The sequence below is a fragment of the Balaenoptera acutorostrata genome, chromosome 4 (assembly GCF_949987535.1).
Source record: "Balaenoptera acutorostrata chromosome 4, mBalAcu1.1, whole genome shotgun sequence".
Lineage (NCBI taxonomy): Eukaryota > Metazoa > Chordata > Mammalia > Artiodactyla > Balaenopteridae > Balaenoptera > Balaenoptera acutorostrata.
The window spans coordinates 21,955,268-21,975,601 of NC_080067.1; the positions used below are offsets into that span (position 1 = coordinate 21,955,268).

The 20,334-nt window shown below is 42.6% G+C and overlaps 1 long non-coding RNA gene across 1 annotated transcript in view; it reads right to left on the reverse strand.

The window, feature by feature from the left end:
- Window positions 1–723: 723 nt before the first annotated feature.
- The window catches only part of LOC102999210 (uncharacterized), a 56,848-nt gene continuing 37,237 nt past the window's right edge, over window positions 724–20,334 (reverse strand). The window contains exons 2-3 of the long non-coding RNA XR_009008083.1: window positions 12,135–12,216; window positions 724–1,185 (exon numbers count right to left, since the gene is read on the reverse strand). This is a non-coding gene — a long non-coding RNA (uncharacterized LOC102999210). The remainder of the gene's footprint in view (window positions 1,186–12,134; window positions 12,217–20,334) is intronic.

The following is a 20,334-nucleotide window of genomic DNA, read 5'->3' on the forward strand; positions in this document are numbered from 1 at the left end:
GGTCGGAGAACTAAGATCCTGCATGCCACATGGCAAGGTCAAAAAAAAAAAAAAAGAAAAAGAAACAGATGTTGCATGTATCACTTCCCCTCAAATTCCATTGGCCAGACCTTGGACAAAAGCCTATTACTGAACTGCAAAGGAGACTGGGAAATACCTCTAATCTAGTTGACGGTGTGTTCTATGACCGTAGAAGAAGGTGAGAACAGATATGGGGATAAGTCCCAGTCTCTTGCTCCGCTGACCTTTCCCCCTAGGCTCAGCTGGGCCCAGGCCCAGAGAGCAGCTTGGACAAGCCAGGGCTCACCTTATCACTGCCCGGAAGGACAGGGAAGCTGGTCCTGGCATAGAGCAGGACTCACACAGCAAGACACATTTGCCTCACAAAAACAATGGCAACAGAAAACGAGGAGTTCTCAAAGCAGGTAGGCCCACAGATAGGATGTAAGCAGCTCACATAAAGAGGAGCAGACAGGAGCTGGAGACCAGTCACAATGGAAATGCACTAGTTAAGAAGAAAACTCCCAAGGATCAGCCATAAATGATGCTCTGGTTAGGAAAAAGGCCAAAATCATCAACACAGCTCACAAGGCCTTGCAGGATCCCAACCCTCCCCCCAAAAACCCTACGTCCAGCCACATCTCAAGCCAGTCTCTCCCACACCCTCCACATTTCAGTCATGTTCTACTCGTCAATTTGAAAAGTGTGCCTGAGTCATTTTTTAATATATAAATTTATTTACTTATTTTATTTATTTTTGGCTGTGTTGGGTCTTTGTTGCTGCCTGTGGGATTTCCTCTAGTTGCGGTGAGCAGGGACTTCTCTTTGTTGCAGTGCACGGGCTTCACACTGAGGTGGCTTCTCTTGTTGCAGAGCACGGGATGTAGGTGCGTGGGCTTCAGTAGTTGTGGTGCATGGGCTTCAGTAGCTGTGGCTCATGGGCTCTAGAGCGCAGGCTCAGTAGTTGTGGCACACGGGCTTAGTTGCTCCGTAGCATGTGGGATCTTCCTGGACCAGGGATCGAACCTGTGACCCCTGTGTTGGCAGGTAGATTCTTAGCCACTGCGCCACCAGGGAAGCCCGCCTTAGTCTTTCTTATCTTAGAGTCTTTGCATGTGCTGTTCCATCTCCTGGAACACTCTTTTCCCTACCACCGTCTGGCCCACACGTGCTCATTTTTCAGGTCTGTGGAAAAAAACAAAGCCCAACCAAATGAGAACAAGCAAAAGCTATATATCCAGAGCTTGCTATAGGAAGAGAGTCAGCCACTACCTCTTGAGTTTTGACAGTCTCAAAGGCAGGCAGAGGAGTTGGAAAGCTTTATAACAGAAAAAGGGAAGGTTTCACGTGTGCCTTTATTGGAGGCTGTTGGCAAGGGAAAGCTGTAGGTGGGAAAACTAGAAGTAGGGCATTCTATGTGATTGGTTAGGAGTACAGATTTGGCTTTCTCTGGTTGATCCTAAGTTGGAAGTAAGGACAAAAATTAGGGAAGCTGTCAGTTATTAATTAAGTCCTGGCCATTTGGGGCCAATTGTTATATGAGTTATTGTTTGGCTTCCTGGACTGGTTGTTAGAGAGAGTGGTCTGACTTCCTATAAGTATGACATAGATAGCAGGCTGGCCGCCCAGGCTGGTTACTGTAGATAATAGGCTGGTTTCCTGGGCTGATTGCTGCAGATGATGTGTCAGAGTTCTATTTTACATATGATCTGACAATTGTCTATTTGTATATTCAGTCTCTCAGTTCTCAGCTCACAGCATTTCCTCCTGGAAGACTTCCCCAACCCCCAGATCAGGGTAGGTCCACCTGTAATATGTAACTGCAGCTTCCTGAATTTCTCTTTACTAATTCTCAGCAAACTTGTAATTAGTACTTGCCCAATAGGTTAGAATCTCCATGAGGGTAGGGACTATGTTTTTTTATTATTCATTTTCTATGCTCAGCACCAAACAAAGGGCTTAGCATATAGTAGGGGCTCAATAAAAAAAAATTATTGCATGGATGCATGGATGCATGGCTAGGGGAATGGTTGAATGGATGTCTGACCTTTGCAGGCTGAGGGCAATGTTCTGCTGCTTATCAGCTGACAAATTTCCAGAACCTTCTGCAAAGAGTAGCTGAAGGCATGAGTCCCATATTGGTTCTGCCCCCTGAGCCATTACACCATTCAAACAAAGCCACCTAACAGCAAAAATAAGGTCCCATTCCTTATTGAGCCACCAAAGGTATGACATTCAAGTTTAGCTATCAATAATTTTCCAACCATGGGTCCAACCTATCTGGGATCTGACATCTACCTTGGCGTCTCCAACTTAAGCTACATTTCCTCCTAAGCATGGATCACTGACAATATCCTACAAAATACTCCACTGGATCCTGGTGCTGCTCATTTAGGAAGGTTGCTTGTGCTGAAGTTCTAGCATAAACCTGCCAGCTGTAACGTATCTTGCTGATCTGACCCAATGGTGACCCACAGTGCTCTCCGTATGCGCTGTTTTCTTTTATTTTCCAACCTCTGAAGATTGTCAGAATTCTGCCTGCCTAAGCAATAAATCCATCTTTGCAGGGATCAATTGCAGTGGCCGGCTGCAAAAGCTGGAAATCTAATTAACTGCAAAATAAATAAAAAATGAAAAATACACTGGAGCCGTGGCATAAATCAGCTAGAAAATTTTCTGCACATTAAAATAAACAAGGAGAAATTTCAACTTCATTTGTCTTCTTTTTTTAAACCCCATTATTGATAAATTTAGCCTTGGTTCCCATTTTGTCATAGCCACAATTTGCTCAAGTGTAGATCTGTGGGGATGGCTATCTCTGTTCTAATTATACGCTGCAGGCGCTCTCCGGAGAGGAGCCAACTCGGCTAGGATTACCTTGGTGCCATATGTAAAACTTTAGGCCCTTCTCTCCCTTCATCTTTTTGCACCACATGTGTTCTTAAAGGGGCATAAATCTGCTCTAACGTTGCGTGGGAAATATGAGTTATTTTAGCTTTCTGGGACATTTTGAAAAGGACAGAGTTTTCATCAGTTGGCTAAGTGAAAGGCCTTATGCCTCACTGCTACTAGGTCTGCTGGGCTGCAGCCGTGACACATAGAGCCCATGGGCACTGGACAACCTTCTCAATGTGGAGAAGTGGGTTGAGTGTCGCATGACAATTAAACTCCCTCCAGGCTCTATCCCCAGGCTACTTGTCAATGTCCTGGAAAGGGGACCCCCAAGGTACCCAGCAACCTGAGGAAGCCACTTGGAGAAAACAGACCAGCAAAGGCATGGAGGGAAAGGCCACTTGAGTCCCATCTGTAACTGGAACACAGATTTGTTTCCTGCGGATGTCCTGGTAGAGGACAATCGGGGGTGGCGATCCCTCTTCACAACGTGTGGCTGGAGTCCAGAGTGGGAGGGCTCTGTCACTGGCTCACTGTGTGACTTCAAACAGTCCTGAGCTGCTCTGGATCTGTTTCCTTGTGTGTAAATGAGCAGACTGAAAGAGAGGCTGACAAGGCCCTTCCAGGTCCCAGTGTCTGTGATTCCATATTTGGTGAGTTAAAGCACATGTTTTATTCAAGGAAGATAAGAGTATTCTTACTTTGATGAACTATAAACTAGCTCTTCTATCCTTCCCTTTTCCTTGATACCCTGCTGTGTCATCACTGTATTTGCCATTTCTGAATTCTAAGCATTACACAGACAACAGGTGTTTGTCAGTGATGTCCCCATGGAAAAGAGGAAAACCAAAAGTCGACTGTTTCTCAACATTTCTTATCAGAAAAGCAAATGACTCAGCATTGCTCAACACACACACACACACACACACACGCACGCACACACACACACACACACACACACTTTCACTTCAACCTACCTCCAAATGCTCCTTGGTTAAAACAGATGATATCAACAAATGTGAGAAGAAACCTCTGCCATCTTTCAAAATGCACCCATGTGAACAGTTTTCTATTCAAATCACAAATTTTCTGTTATCCTTAGCTGGTTACTGATTTGGTTTTACTAAAAAATATTGCCTTATTTTCTAAACTTATTTAGAAAATTCTATTTACCCAAAAACAAAACCAAAAGAAAATGAATAAGTTGATGGGAAGCCATAACCATAGGAAACACAGTCATTACTACCTAGAGGTATTTCCATGGTCGTAAACTAAATTTGCTGCCATAGGAAACACAAAACACACAGGGCCCAGGGTCTCTCTTTAACTGTAGCTGGAGAGATCGAAGTTATGCAAGGAAATTCCTAGAAACAAGTCTCAATATAACAGAGACATAAATTCACCCTCTTCTCGTCAATCCTGATAGCTCTATTATTTTTTCCTTAACACTAACTCTAGGCTAGGCACTGTGTTTGGCACAAGGCAAACAGCCAAAGCCTGCCTTCTTGAAGTTTACAGAGGGTGATACATATATCCAGGGGACAAGGAAACAATGGGTTAATTTCATGCAAAGCAATTGGTTATTTAGCATAGTGTAGTCAGTCGTTTTGTTAACCTATGACTGCATTTTTCTATTTTCATCTATTGGTTTTGCCATCAAGAGGGCAGCAGGAGGGATTTCCCTGGTGGTGCAGTGGTTAAGAATCCTCCTGCAAATGCAGGGGACACAGGTTCGAGTCCTGGTCCAGGAAGGTCCCACATGCCGCAGAGCAACTAAGCCCGTGAGCCACAACTACTGAGCCTGTGCTCTAGAGCCCACAAGCCACAAGTACTGAGCCCACGCACCTAGAGCCTGCGTTTTACAACAAGAGAAGCCACCGCAATGAGAAGCCCGAGCACCACAACAAAGAGTAGCCCCCTCTCGCTGCAACTAGAGAAAGCCCACACAGCAACGAAGACCCAACACAGCCAAAAAAATAAATAATAAATAAATAAATAAATAAATTTATTTTAAAAAAAGAAGAAGGTAGCAGGAGTCTAAGGCTCTTATCTTTCCAATCCCTCTCTCTTCTCCAAGGCAGGTAGTTACAAGTACCAAATAAGTTTCCATATTCACTGCGGAGTTTTTTGGTTTAAAACTGTTTATTGATCAATAAAAAAGTAGAAAATCACAAAGTCATTGTCTGGTGTAACTGTACTAGTAATTTTACAGCCGGCTAGGTAGTAAGGAGAGATTACAAATGTTAGTAGGCGGGAGACACAGCTCCTGCTGAAAACAAGTCAATTCTGACAAAAATCCAACCACCATTACTGACCTTGGAGAGCACTGCGCAAGGTCAGTGGCAGAATGAACGTGATTATATTGGTCCTGATCCCAGTCTGTTTACCAGCTCTAAAAACAAGTGGACAGACATCATATGTACTCCCATATGCTTAAAAGTAATAAACACTGTAAATAACAGGCTCGAGTCCTCAAAAGAATGCAAAAGAGAATGCACATAGGATTTAGAACAACATTTTTAAATAGATTTTTAATTTAATTTTTAAAATAGGACTGTCACTGGGACATATTGTTGCCACCGTAACTATTTATATTAATAACTCTGACTCACCCAACAAGTCTTCGTAAGCTCAGAGAGTCTACTGGCAGTGTTCATTCATTCTTTCAGTCATCCTTCCTCCCATCTGCTCACCAAGGACTGCTGGGAGCATGAGTGTCTGGAACTTCCAGAGCAGTCCCTTTGCCCTTGTCCTTAAATCTAACTATGACCTTCAACTTGATTCCTCCAAGGAGAACGTTCATTCCAATCTATTCAGTACCTTTCCCTCCACCTACTTGCCTTATTCCTCCTTAAACCTCTCTGTGTCCATAACCCAGATCTCCCTAAAATAACTGGGCTCAAATGTTTCCAATACCCTCTTCTGTCTGTTTGTATCCTCACCCACTTCTCTTGCCTCTGTGGCTTCCACTAGTCACCATTTTAATTCTATTATATCCACCTTCCACTCCCCTGTTGCCTACTGAATGAAGCCCCAGACTTGATCTCTTCTGTCAGCTTTCCTTACTCTATAGCAGACAGATTACATGAATTATCTTAAATATCATCAGGCACAAGTGCCTTCCCAGAGAGGCAGCACGCTCTGGGTCTAAACAGTCATCCAGGGCCTTCCCTGGTGGTCCAGTGGGTAAGACTCTTCAATCCCAATGCAGGGGGCCAGGGTTCAATCCCTGGTCAGGGAACTAGATCCCACATGCCTCAGTGAAGATCCCACATGCCATAACAAAGACCTGGTGCAGCCAAATTAAATAAATAAATAAATAGTCATCCAACCATAAGTTTTAGTTATAACGATCCCTGGAGGATGGCAAAGAGATAAGTGAAGGGCCACCTGTGTGGATTGTCTCAACAGGCAGGGTCCCCACCCATTCCCAGGTGAGCTATCATCTTCATGTTTATGGCAAGGCTCTTGGTCTTCAGTCCTGAAACCCAAAAGGTAGGTATCACCTCTCGGCTCTGACCACATTCCATCAGGAACAGCCAGCTAAAGAGGTAGGGTATCGTCATGATCATTATCCAACATCTCAGCTTATCATTTTCCAGAAAAGATCAGCTCTTGATGGAGTGGCACCCTGGACAGATGGGGAGGAAAAGAAGAGGAGAGGCTCCCAGCACAAGGCCCTGTCTATGGCGGCCAGGCCAAGATAGGCAGCATGATGGAGAGTCCTAGCAGGCAAGTGGAGCTTAAGGACACACCATACTTCCAGTAACGGGCATTGAAGAATTGCAGAAGCAGAGAAAGATGAGAGGGTCATTACAGAGGCAAGTTCTCCACTTTTTTCTTTGGTCAAAGGGAGCCTGGGGTGTGTTCTGGGAGGGCAGCAAGCCACAGAAGTGGGGACCAAATACCTTCCTCCCCTCCTGTCTCATAGAGACAGGCTCTCCCACCAGGGGGAAGAGCGAGCTAACTGAGGGTTCTCCTTACTGTCTTTGGGCATCATGGACCCCGATATCAAGAGCTCGAGGGCAGCTTTGACTCCACATCTAGAATCCACAGAGGTGAGGACTTCAGCTTGAGCCTGAAGACTCAGATATGAGGGGTCTCTTCATGTGGAGAACTAAGGACCCTCTAAAGTAAGTCCTATCCTAGCGATTGTCATACTGAGTGAAGTAAGTCAGACAGAGAAAGACATATCATATGCTATTGCTTACATGTGGGATCTAAAAAAAGGGTACAGATGAATTTATTTACAAAACAGAAGTAGAGTCACAGATGTAGAAAACAAACTTATGGTTACCAGGGGGTAAGAGGGGGTAGGGATAAATTGGGAGATTGAGATTGGCATATACACCCTACTATATATAAAATAGATAACTATAAGAACCTACTGTATAGCACAGGGAACTCTACTCAATACTCTGTAATGGCCTATATGGGAAAAGAATCTTAAAAAAGAGTGGATATATGTATGTGTATAACTGATTCACTTTTCTGTATACCTGAAACTAACACAACACTGTAAATCAACTATACTCCAATAAAAATTTTCTTAAAAATCAATATAAACATTAATGTAAACTATAATTAAGGATGATAAAAAATAAAATAAAGTAAGTCCTACCTGAGAAAAGAGAGAAAGGAGGTACAGAAGTTTGGTTCAAGCGTAATGGGCTACAACCAGAGATGACACTCTCAGTCATTCTCAGCTGCAGGCCCAGCGACTTACACCAAGACCTAGAGCAGCAGTGACAAGAATCAGCATCCTATGAGTCAGAGCTGGAGAGAGAAAGTGGTGAAAATATCAAATGCCCATGTACCAGTCATACCTGAAACTCCCCCAGGAGATCCCAGAGCCATTGACAGAACTTGTGGCAGGGACCTGGAGCAGAGAATGCTGACTGGTTGGGACAAGAAACATGGGTGGGAGCTGCCAGCCAAAGATACATCCTTGCAAAGGGCCCCAAGTTTTCAGCCCAATACGTCTCTTCACTCAGACTTTGGAGACAGCCCTGGTTGGGAATGTGGAGAATGGGTGTCAGAACATCCTCCAGGGAAGGAAGTTTGTGATATATGAGTTGTCCCCACATACGCAGGCACTCACGTCACATCCCTCACCCCACAGATATAGCAAAAGATGACATCACTCACATCCTGGTATCTTTAGCTACAGCTACTGTTGATGGACTCTGGTCAAAGAACAAAAAGGGCAGAGAGGCCTGATGAGGAAATGGAAAGACCCATATGACTGAGTTGATGTGACGTGGTTAATTAAGGAAAACACCATACATCAAATTCCATCAGAATCTTTATCATTTTCCATGCAATTTGGGCCTGAATGTCTTAAGCTCTGGGCTGAAGTCAGGAGTACAGTTCTTTATGCTCCTCTGAAAGATGGCAAGGTCACCTTGTGCCTGCCACTTAACTTCACTGACTCTCCATAACTCCAACTGCAATAAGAAGAAATTAATACCTGTGAATTATAGAGGGGTTTTAAAGGCTGGCAGCATTTTCCAAATTATTTAGGGGTTAGAAGAGGAGACATTTTCTGAATCCAGAGTATTATTACAGCAGGATTGAGGCTTTTTAGAGCTGGAAGTGTTCCTTCCATTTTACAGATCCTAGGATACTGAGGCTCAGAGCAGGAAAGTGACTTCTCTGAGATCACACAGTCAGTCAGTGACAGTGTGAGAATAAGGAGCTGAATCTCCTTATTCAGCATCTGAATAAGGATGCCTCTCTCCTGGATTCAGCTGGGGCATGCAGATTGACCTGCTGGATTTTTTGACAATGAACAAACACACAAACAACAAATATGAACCATTTATTATGCCCAAAGAATGCAGCTCTCCAGAAAAAAAGCATCTTCTTAGAAGCCTCTCAACATTGATTTTCCAAACCCTTCTGCCACTGAAACTTCTTCAGGCAGGCCCACATCATTTCTTTGGTCTTTTTTTCCAAAGGAATAACGAGTTCTTTCTTCCAGTTTCTACTTAATAATGCTGCAGTAGTGAACTTTTTCCTTCCCTCATTAAAGTAGCCCTGGATTGGGTCAGAGGAAAGCTGATTTGAGGTCTCCGCCTTTGTAACCAAGCCCTGGTCTTTAACTGGGATCTCCTTGGCAGCATTCCTGTTGCCCGTGGCAGGAAGACATCTTCCACTGGGTTATGAATTCTGATTTTTTTTACCTTAAAAGTCTTGAGAACTCCCTACAAATAAAATTTTAATATAATTGGTTTCGGTGCGTGTAGGAGCCTTTTAATTACCCTCTGAAAGATGCTTAGGCAACAGCTTGCTATTAGGTTAAAGAGTGTCAGCATCTGTACTGTAAACACATACTTTGCACACCCATATTTGCCTTTCACTGTTTTTCCTCTAAGGAGCCTTCTTTGGGAGTACAGCTTCAATCCAGTGGACAGAGTGGACATCATTCCCTTTGGAACACCATATTTTCTTCTCCTGACTCCCCTTGAAGCTGGATCCTGGCCATTTCAGACACCTTCATAAAACCATGGGGCACCTTGTGATAATTCAGGAGCCAATTACAAAGCGGCAGGCTCCCCAGGCAGAGCGTCCTCTCCTCTGCAGCTCATGCCTGGCCATTTCACTGCTCATTAGCCCCTTTTCCAGAGAGTGAGCAGGGAAAACAAAAAGAGATGAAATTCAAACCCATCCATTTGCTTCCTATTAGCTGCTCTAGTTAAAAGTTTAGTGCAGGAGCAGGCTGAAATGATTAATTAATATAAAGTTTGAGGATTTTATCTGCAGCTCGTTTGTTTAAGCTCTTCCTTCCTCTTGGAATCATCTATAGTACAAAATGTACTGGCTGCAGGACCAGGCTAAGAAAGTTACTATGATCATTTTGGCCCCGGGAAAGATAATCATGGCAAGCAACTGAGGGAAAACTGACATCAGACTTTCTTTCTAAAGCATCCAAAACTTTATGTTATCTCATATAAACTTTTAGAGTTTTTTTAAATTAAATTGTAAAATAAACTATCCCATGGCTAGTAAAAACCAAAATAACTGCTTCCCTCTTTGTCTATTCCACTTACAGAAACCCCACAGCAGAGAAAGTCATACTCATAGAAATAATAAATCTTAATAATGCTATCAGGAAAACTGACTTTTAATGACAAAGAATTTACACAAGATACTAAGCAAACATTGCAGCAAGCTAATCCAGGCTGTTAAATAAACAATTAAAAGTAATCATGCAAGATAAACCCCTCAGAGAGCAGAAAGATTTTCAAAAGGAATATTTACCTGTGGATAGAGAAAAATGCATATTCAATTTAAAGAAATAGGCTATATCTTCCTCTAGACAAAAAGATTGTTATCTCACACGTTAATATGTGTTGGTTTATTCTGAACATTATTTGAATATTTCATCAGAAAATTATTTTCCCTCTAAGCACATGGGTTTTTTCTATTATATCCATGTGTATACCCAAGGCTGAAAGCTTTTACAGAAGGAATACCTCTCTAATCTTTGAAAGACATGATAGAATATATAATTTACTGAAATTCACTTTATTATCAAATTTGCAAGAATATATCCAAGGCATGCAATGGGGTGTCTCTACACATATGATACAGACTCTACTTCCTAAGTCATTTTAGCCAAAACTCAAGGACAAATCACTCATAAAGCATAGAGAAATTGAGAGACTGAGCTGGTATAGAAGGCAGCTGGGGACTTCCCTGGCAGACCAGTGGTTAAGACTCCATGCTCCCAATGCAGGTGGCACAGGTTCGAACCCTGGTCGGGGAATTAAGATCCCACGTGCCATGCTGCGTGGCCAAAAAATTAAAAGAAAAAAACAAAAAAAGAAGGCAGCTGGGTTCTAGCCCTGCCTTGTCACCACCAGCTGTGGAACCTTGGACCAGCCTCTTCCCTCCCTGGGCCTCTGCAAGAAATGGTCTCAACATGTCCTCTAACTCTAAAGTTTTGTGGTCTGTGAGATAGAGGATCAGGCGAGATCAGAAGAAAGCCCAGCCAAGTTAGAGAAGTGCACATTCAAAGTTCAGCTGAGGATATGAATGATCCTACATGACAGATCCAGGGCTGGAAACCTCTAATTAACTGGAGGTGATGAGGGTGGGTGTGGAGAGGGCATGCTCAGCTCCGAGACTGCAGCTCAGTACTGCTGTTTTATGAATTTCATCATTTCACCTAGATATCACCAGGCTCTAAAAACTCTTTTGTAAGGTGGGGAAAGGATTTAGAAGCCATAATGCTCATCTATTAACCTACAAATGAGGATAGATATTTATAGAAACTGAAATACTCCCCCTAGCTATTCAGAGTGACTGTTCCTGTCATGAGGTAACTAGAGCCCTCAACCAGTCATACAAACATTGCCCAACAAGTACAGAATTAGTTAGAGCTGAGCTGGTGCTGAGAAAGGAAGGAATAGCATATAAAACCCTCTAAGGTCAGATTAAAGAACATGTTCTTAACCAAGGCTCTCAGACCTGGGCCTGGGCTTCAAGGGATCTGTGACCTTCCCAAAACAGTCAGCAAAATTGCATAATGAATATGGCCATGTGCATTTTCCTAAGAAGAGTGTCCATAGCATTCATCAGCTTCTCAAAGAGGTCTGTGATCTCTAAAGGTTCATGAACTATTGGGATATACAGAAGAATAGACTCAAGATAGACAGGGAGGAGACTGAGGCAGCTCTGAAGAGTCTGAAATCAGAGCCAGATCTGAGGATTCTCTAAGAAAGGTCAAGTTTGGAAGGAAGAGCCAAGCAGAGGCTTGGTCCAGGCCAAATGGGATGCTATAGCACCATCTCCAGGGATCCCTGAAAGGGTCAGGTCCACGGGTCGGACACAATGACTCAGTGGCCACCACAAGAGACTTCACTCACATGTGAGGCTGTAAGGCAAGTAGGTCACCAGGGCTCCTGTAAATCCTGCTGAACAACGAAGACAATTCTACAGGATTACTCACAAACAGATGGAAGGCATCAGACTGCGTCCCATTCATCCCAGCTTCAGTCTAGCTCACACCCACCTCCTCTGATTGAGCACTGCCCCTCTATCCCATGTTTTCCTTTTTTTCCGAAATCCACCCCTGATTTCTCTATGGGCAAAAGGGACACCATGGGAAGAGAAAATCGGTTTGGCCCCAGGAGGCCAGTGGGAACACATGAGTAGTACCTCTTACAAGAGCTTTTATCAGGGTAGATGGTGGACACATTGGGCAAAGGTGCCATTCAAATGTAAAGTTGACTTACTTCACTCAGTATGACAATCTCTAGGTCCATCCATGTTGCTGCAAATGGCATTATATCATATGATATTGCTTATATGTGGAATCTAAAAAAAAAATGGCACAAATGAATGTATTTACAAAACAGAAATAGAGTCACAGATGTAAAAAACAAACTTATGGTTACCAGGGGGGAAGAGGGGGAGGGATAAACTGGGAGATTGGGATTGACATACACACCCCACTATATATAAAATAGATAACTAATAAGAACCTACTGTATAGCACAGGGAACTCAACTCAGTACTTTGTAATGACCTATATGGGAAAAGAATCTAAAAAAGAGTGAATCTATGTATATGTATAACTGATTCATTTTGCTGTACACCTGAAACTAACACAGCATTGTAAGTCAACTATACTCCAATAAAAAATTTTCTTAAAAATGTAAAGTTGAATTAATTAAAATGAAAAAGAATTTAAAATTAACTCCTTTAATAACACTAGCTGCATATAAAATGCTCAATAGCCACATAAGGTTAGTGGCTACTTTTTGGACAATTCAACTATAGAATATTTCCACCATCACAGAAAGTTTTTCTCCATATAATCCAGCACCAAACTCTGTGACACAAACAGTAATTACAACAGTGATTTAGAGAACAGTAGAGCCTACAGTGAGCAGAAATAGCTGTAAAGGGCTTCAGGGAGGAAATGGGACTTACGCTGAGCCTCAGAGGGTGAGATGAAAGCATGAGAAGGGGCTTTTCATCCGGAAGCCATAGTAAGAATGAAGGTGAGAAGAAGGAGAAGAAATGGGCACAGGCCTAGCTAGAGCCAGGTGCAAGTTCAAGATGAACAAATACAGCAGGAATGAATGGATGAATGGCAGGAAACAAGATAAGTAGGCAGGCTGGAGACAGATTGCACAGGCATTTCAATACCAGGCACTGTAATTTAGGCACGGCAATAATAGCTCCTAACACTGGCCACCACTTATTTAATGCTTATTGTGTTTCAAGCTTTGTACTAAGAGATTTACATAAATTATTAAATTTACTCCTCACAGCACCAAGAGGTAAGTGCTATTAACTCTATGATGAGAATGGCAAAAGCAATGACTGGAGAGTTTAGGTAACTAACACCCGAGATCACGCAGCTTGGAAATGGTGGGCTACAATTCAAACAATATGGCTGTTGTGGCCAGTGCTTCCACCTTACACTTTCCTGTCCCCTGCCTGGCTTCCAAACAGCTTTCTTTTTAATTAAAAAGGGCTTTTGGGACTTCCCTGTTGGCGCAGTGGTTAAGAATCCGCCTGCCAATGCAGGGGACACAGGTTCGATCCTGGTCCGGGAAGCTCCCACATGCCACGGAGCAACTAAGCCCGTGCGCCACAACTACTGAGCCTGTGCTCTAGAGCCCGCCAGCCACAACTACTGAGCGCGAGTGCTACAACTACTGAGCCCGCACGCCTAGAGCCCATGCTCTGCAACAAGAGAAGCCACCACAATGAGAAGCCCATGCACCGCATCAAAGAGTGGTCCCACTCACCGCAACTAGAGAAAGCCCGCGCACAGCAACAAAGACCCAACACAGCCAAAAATAAATAAATAAAATTTAAGAAAAAAAAAAAGAAGAAGGGCTTTTGCCTCCACCCTTTGCACTGTATATCAACGGTTTCTAAGGCATCTCTTCTGGAAGCCCCTTTACCTTTTTCTAACACTTAGGGGAAAATACTCTCTTAACGGGGCCCCAGTCCTTAGTAGTTTAGGCTGTGTGGCATCAGCAAGGACAGGAACATGGCGGAAAGCTATTTGGAAAATGGCACATATTGGCCCCATTGTGAGGATAGGAGACATCTAGAAGAAGAGGCTGGCGTATTCAAGGCTTCACCAACTTTTCAATTGATCTCTATGCCAAAAGTCATCTCCCTGACTTCAGAGCCCCACACACCCATCAGGTGCAGGGCAGGATTCCTGGCTCCATGGGCTCCTGGCCCCTTCATGGCCCCTGGCATCATCTCTCATTCCTCCAAGGAACTTGTTTGCTACCTTCTTTTGCAGGTTTGGGTTTTGGAGTTTGCACATGTGGACCCTTCCCTCTTATAACCATGACTACAGTCTGAGCTGGCTGCTCCTGGGCCGACCCAGCCTTGGACTGTGACCATAAATTGGAACAAAAGGCTTCCCACAGGAGAAAGACGTTAACATGCTTTTCCATGCCTCTGTGCTTTTTCTATAGAAATAGAATACTTTATTATGTTAACAAAGCATGACAATTCATCTCAAATTATTATAGATAAAAATTGATTACAGCATTTAGAGCAAGATTAAAGAAATACATATACCTCATTGCTACTTTTAACAGCAATCATTCACTGCTTAATCTAATCTTGGCACTTGCCCAAAACTTCAGCTAGAATTCACCCTGTGTCTTTCCTGAGAGTTTAAATCCTGTTTAGAGTTGGTACTTGGCATTTTTTTTTCTTCAGGGCGTTAGAGATTTGGGCACCAATAAATATTTCACATGGTTTCTCTCTAGCTTTCCACAATCTTAGCTGCCTTCATACAGCTTCTCATTGAGGTGGTGCCCTGCTATGTCCTAACATTCTAATTAACAGTCTTGCTGTCTAATCATTCTGCTCTTCTGTGTGAGAGACTGATCTTCTACTCCACACCATTTGCCAACAGCCAAAAAGAGAAAGTGGTTAGATTCATGCCACATACTACCACCCATGGTGTGGAGCATATACACACACACACACACACACACAAGTAGTTTTTCTTTTAATCTAGTGAGAAGGGTATGATTTCACACAAAGAGGAAGTCCTTCTTCAACCAGCCCTTCTGTCCATGAGAGTCAAATGTTCGTTTTCTTACTTGCTTGTCTAATAAGGGCTAAAGACCTCCAATTCACTCACAATCCTTGTTCTACCTAAACCATATTTAAGCAGAATATAATATTTTAAAACCAAGATGGAGATGTTTTTCTTTAATATCTTATTTTAGTAGGTTGTCAGGTATAAGGGTAAAACATCCTATTCCTATATACAAAAATAGAATTCAAATTTGTACATCATGAGAATCAATTCCTCCTGAGGTCTATAAAGAAAGGTGCTCTTATAACAGAATCAGAATCACAGGGTGTGCCAAATGCTGACTGGCAAATGAGGGGAGGGCTGGAGGTGGGAAATCATCATCTTGCAACCACCAGAGCAAAGATTGGTCCAAGCAAGAATCATCGATGGTTGCTAAATCTGGAGGGAATTGTTGAGGAGGAACAGAATGTCTTCATGGTCTTAAAGGGTCTCCTGAGAGGAGGATGGGGAACAAAATTAGCATCACCAATGAGAGGCAGCTGGACTTTGTGTGCCTCCAGATGTGATGCTATCTGAAGATTATGCCTGTATTATAACCTGAAGCTGACCATCAAGAAACATCAGACAGGGCTTCCCTGGTGGCGCAGTGGTTGAGAATCTGCCTGCCAATGCAGGGGACGGGGGTTCGAGCCCTGGTCTGGGAGGATCCCACATGCCGTAGAGCAACTAGGCCCGTGAGCCACAATTGCTGAGCCTGCGCGTCTGGAGCCTGTGCTCCGCAACAGGAGAGGCCGCGATGGTGAGAGGCCCGCGCCCCGCGATGAAGAGTGGCCCCCGCTTGCCGCAACTGGAGAAAGCCCTCGCACAGAAACGAAGACCCAACACAGCCATAAATAAATAAATAAATAAATAAATAAATAAATAAATAAATAAACCCAAAGTTTAAAAAAAAAAAAGAAACATCAGACAAAGTAAAAATGAAGAACATTCTGTATACATATATTAAAAAGGACTGAATTCTTCAAAAAGGACAATGTCTTCAAAGACAAAGAAAGGCTATAGAAATGTTCCAGATAAAGAGATTAAAAACGTAACAACTAATTGGAATGCTAGAGCCGTGGGGAGAAAATGCCACAAGGGACATTACTGGGTCAACTGAAAAAATTGAAATATAGTAGGTAGATTAGATCAAAGTATTGTATCAATGTTAAATGTCATGAAATTGATAACTGTATTGTGGTTAAGAGTCTATTCTTAGTCTTAGGAAATACACACTGAGGTATACCACCTTCATTCAAATTGTTCAAAAGAGAAATTATGTACGTGTATTTACGTGTTAGCACATGCGGACTCACAAGCGATAAAGCAAATCCAACAAAATGTTAAGATACGTGAATATGGGGAAAGGGTATATGGGTGTTCTGTGTTCTCCCCTTATTCTTGCAACTTTACTATAAGTTTTAAATGATTTCAAATAAAAAGTTAACAACCACACACACACACACACACTCACACACAAAAATCTTGTGAGGGAATACTCAAGAAGAGTAAGAGGACAAACCATCTCCATCCTTAACATTCTCCCAGAGAGGACCACTGTCCTCACTTACCCCATCCCCTTCCCTCCTCTAGGAGAGATGACCACTGTCACCATAACTGTTCTGGTGGCAGTTTACTCTTCCTACCAATCTTGGCTTAGATTTTAATAAGTATCTTTTTCATCTTAGTCTAGCTGAGACAAAAGTGAAAATGTTTTTTGAATTTTTGTCTTTAAAAATATTCTAGGGAAAAAGAAAAAGAGTAGAAAACACAAGTACAAACACAAGTTACAGGCAGATTTCTCATCTTTAAATTACAAAACACTTGTCAAAATTTTGATGTCATCATTTACTACACTCACCTAAATTCACCTCAGCTCTAACATATTTGACTTGCCCAAAGTTAATGTGCCTTCATCTATTTTTCTCAGCTAAGTTTGGGCCCAGATTCACTAGTGACCATTTGACCTTTGTGGCCAGTGTCATCAGCCCAGAATTCTCTGCCTCGTATAAATGACCACTCTTTCCATAACAGTTGGTTTATGTGATCAAGAATGAGGTATAGCACCTCACTCCCTGCCCTCAAGAGCCAAATAATTATCTTAACGTCCTAATGTAAGGTGATGGGAGTTTTGCCCTAACTTGTGAATTGTGCGACAATGAACTACTGTTCTGTTTGATTGATTGTGGCTTGATTTTGATGAGGTGAATTTGAAAATTATTTAATGCTGCTTACAATGCCTAATAAAAATCTTTATTCTTTTAGTTTAAAAAAAAGTCAGTGTGCTATTGAACCAATAAGTTCCCATTTACAGTCTACTGAGGGGTCTGCAATCCTAAGCACATTGGCAGAACAGAGATGATGGACGAACTCAGGACCCAGTGACCCTCGCTGGGTCAGGTCCCATCTCAAGCCACTTGTCCAGGTGCTCCTAAAGACACATTCAAGGGCTCATCCCCTGCCCCATTACCACTGCCACACTCCCACTACCACACACACCTACCCCTTCACCTCTACTGCCAAGGGCACAGAAAAAAATTGAAAGATCTTTAGCCATGCAACACCAATGCACATGACCAGAGAGGGGAACCATTCAATCCCAGACCTCCTCAGTCCAGATGCCTCTTTCTCAGAGCCCAATTTAACATTGTTCTCAACCCTAATCCCCTTAAGTCTGGCTTTCCAAGTAGTCTACTTTTTGTCTTTCTAAGTTGAATTTATATTAGAGTAAGTCCCCTGCATATGAATGAGTTCCGTTCCAAGAGTGCTTTTGTAAGTCCAATTTGTTCGTAAGTCCAACTAAGTTAGGCTAGGTACCCAACTAACACAATCAGCTATATACTGCTGTACTGTAATAGGTTTATAACATTTTCACACAAATAGTACATAAAAAACAAACACAAAAAATAAAGAGAACATTTTTAATCTTACAGTACAGTACCTTGAAAAGTACAGTACTGCAGTACAACAGCTGGCATACAGGGGCTGGCATCGAGTGAACAGGCAGGAAGAGTCACTGACTGGAGGAGGGAGAGGAGGTGGGAGATGGTAGAGCTGAAGGATCATGAGCCATAGGAGATGGAGCGCAAGATGCAATTTCACTCACGCCTGACATTGATGGCACAGGTTCTGGTTCCTTGCTGGATTCAATTCTATCTACCCTTTTGAAAAAACGATCCAGTGATGTCTGGGTAGTAGCTCTTTTCTTTCTCGTCATAGATGACACGGTAGCACTGGATTGCTTTCTTCACGACTGCTGCAACCTTTGTTTACTGTTCTATGTTTGGGTCCTGTGCCTCAAAAACTAACAGTGCCTCCTCAAATAAAGAAAATCCCCTTGCCATTTCCTGCATCGTGAATCTCTTCAGTTCTTCAGTTACTTCTTCCTCTTGTCTCTCTTCATCTTTCTCTGCATCTCCAATTCCATCAGGTCTTCATTAGTAAGCAGCTCATGTTGCACAGCAAGTTCCATCGTTATCACTTGGTGCTTCTTAGCAGTAGCAGCTACATCACTGCTGCTTTTACTCTTGCTCCGAACATCCTGGGCTTGAAATAAAGATGCCATACTACTATACCTCTATACAGTACTGTACAGTAAAGTACACAAAAGCACAACCACTTGTAGAGGATGCATGCACATGACAATGTACGCCAGACACGTGAACTAACTTACGTGATTGGACATGCAAACGCACATTTGTGTCTTTGAAAGTTTGCAACTTGAAGGTTAGTATGTAGGGTATTTACTGTAGTTATGGTAGGCTAAATTGCCTTAGCAAATGTATTCACAAATGTAATAGCTCAAATCACATAACAATCCAAGGCAAGCATTTCTGAGTCAGCAGGAAGCTCTTCATCACATAATGACTCAGGGAATCCTGGCTCCTTCCAGTTTGTGGCTACACCATCCTCTAGAGCCCCATCATTCTCTGCAACCTCTGCATCCAGCTGGTGTAAAGGGAAAGAACCTAGAGAAGTTTCACCTGCCTCTTAAAGGGCACAGCTTAGAAGTGGTTCACATCACTTCCACTCATATTCCATCGCTGAGAACTGATCACATGGCCCCAACTACTGCAAGAGGGTATGGGAATTGCAGTCCCTGTCTGGGCAGCTCCCTATTACCCTGTTGTAGAGGAGAGACTTTTTGGGCAGCCTGCAGACCTGGCCATGGACCTTAAACAAAGAAAAGGGGAAGGTTTGATTAATGGAAATCACATTGGAAAACAAAGAAGGACTCTGAAAGTTTCTTTATTTCAATTACTTTTTTCTTTTGAATTATTTTGATGTTTGTTTGTTTATTTCCAAGGAAATCTATGCCTTAGAATTATGTTCATACAATTATTTGTATTCTTTATTCTTAATTTTTTTTAAATATTTATTTATTTGCACCGGGTCTTAGTTGCAGCTCGCAGGCTCCTCAGTTGCAGCTCCAGGGCTCCTTAGTTGCAGCTCATCAGCTCCTTAGTGTGGCAGGCAGACTCCTTAGTTGCAGCACACAGGCTCCTTAGTTGTAGCATGCAAACTCTTAGTTGTGGCATGCATGTGGGATTTAGTTCCCTGACCAGAGATCAAACCCAGGTCCCCTGCATTGGGAGTGCAGAGTCAAATCTGCTGCACCACCAGGGAAGTCCCTATTCTTAACTTTTTTGCTAAAAGTTTTGAGGCAGGTACTAGATTCATTGGGGAAAAAAGAATAGTATTGATTTTTGTTCAAGGCCAATACAAATATTGTAGGGAAAAATGCATTCTTAGGCAAAAGATCAGAAATTTGGGGAAGTCTGGTTTTCCCATGACTACCTCTCCAACATTATTTTCCACCCATCTTCCCCTCATGCATCACACTCTAGCCTCACTGCCTTACTTACTCTTCCTAGAAGAACCCAAGCACACTCTCGCTCCATGGCATTTGCATTTTCTCTTCCCCTGCTTGGAACACATCTTCCAGATATTTACATGGCTTGCCTCCTTATGTAATTCAGGTCACTGAAAAATGTGGCCACTTTGGAGAAGCATTCCCTGACTTTCCTACTCAATATAAAATAGCATTCTTTCCCCAGCCCTCACATCACTTCTATCCTTTCACTCTGCTTTTTCTTCATAATGCTTATCATGACTGCAGTATACTATGTATTTATTCATTTATTTTGCTCATGCTCATCTTCCTCACTAGCATGTAAGCTACAGGTAGGCAAGATCTTTGCTTTATTTGTTGCTGTATCACCAGGAACTTAGACATGCTTGGCAAAAAGTAGATGCTCTGAAAGTATTTATTGGAGGAATAAATGTACTTGATCAGGTACGAGCAAAGCCACAAAAATAAATACTGTTCAAACCATATCAATATTCAAAAGTTCCCACAAAAAAAG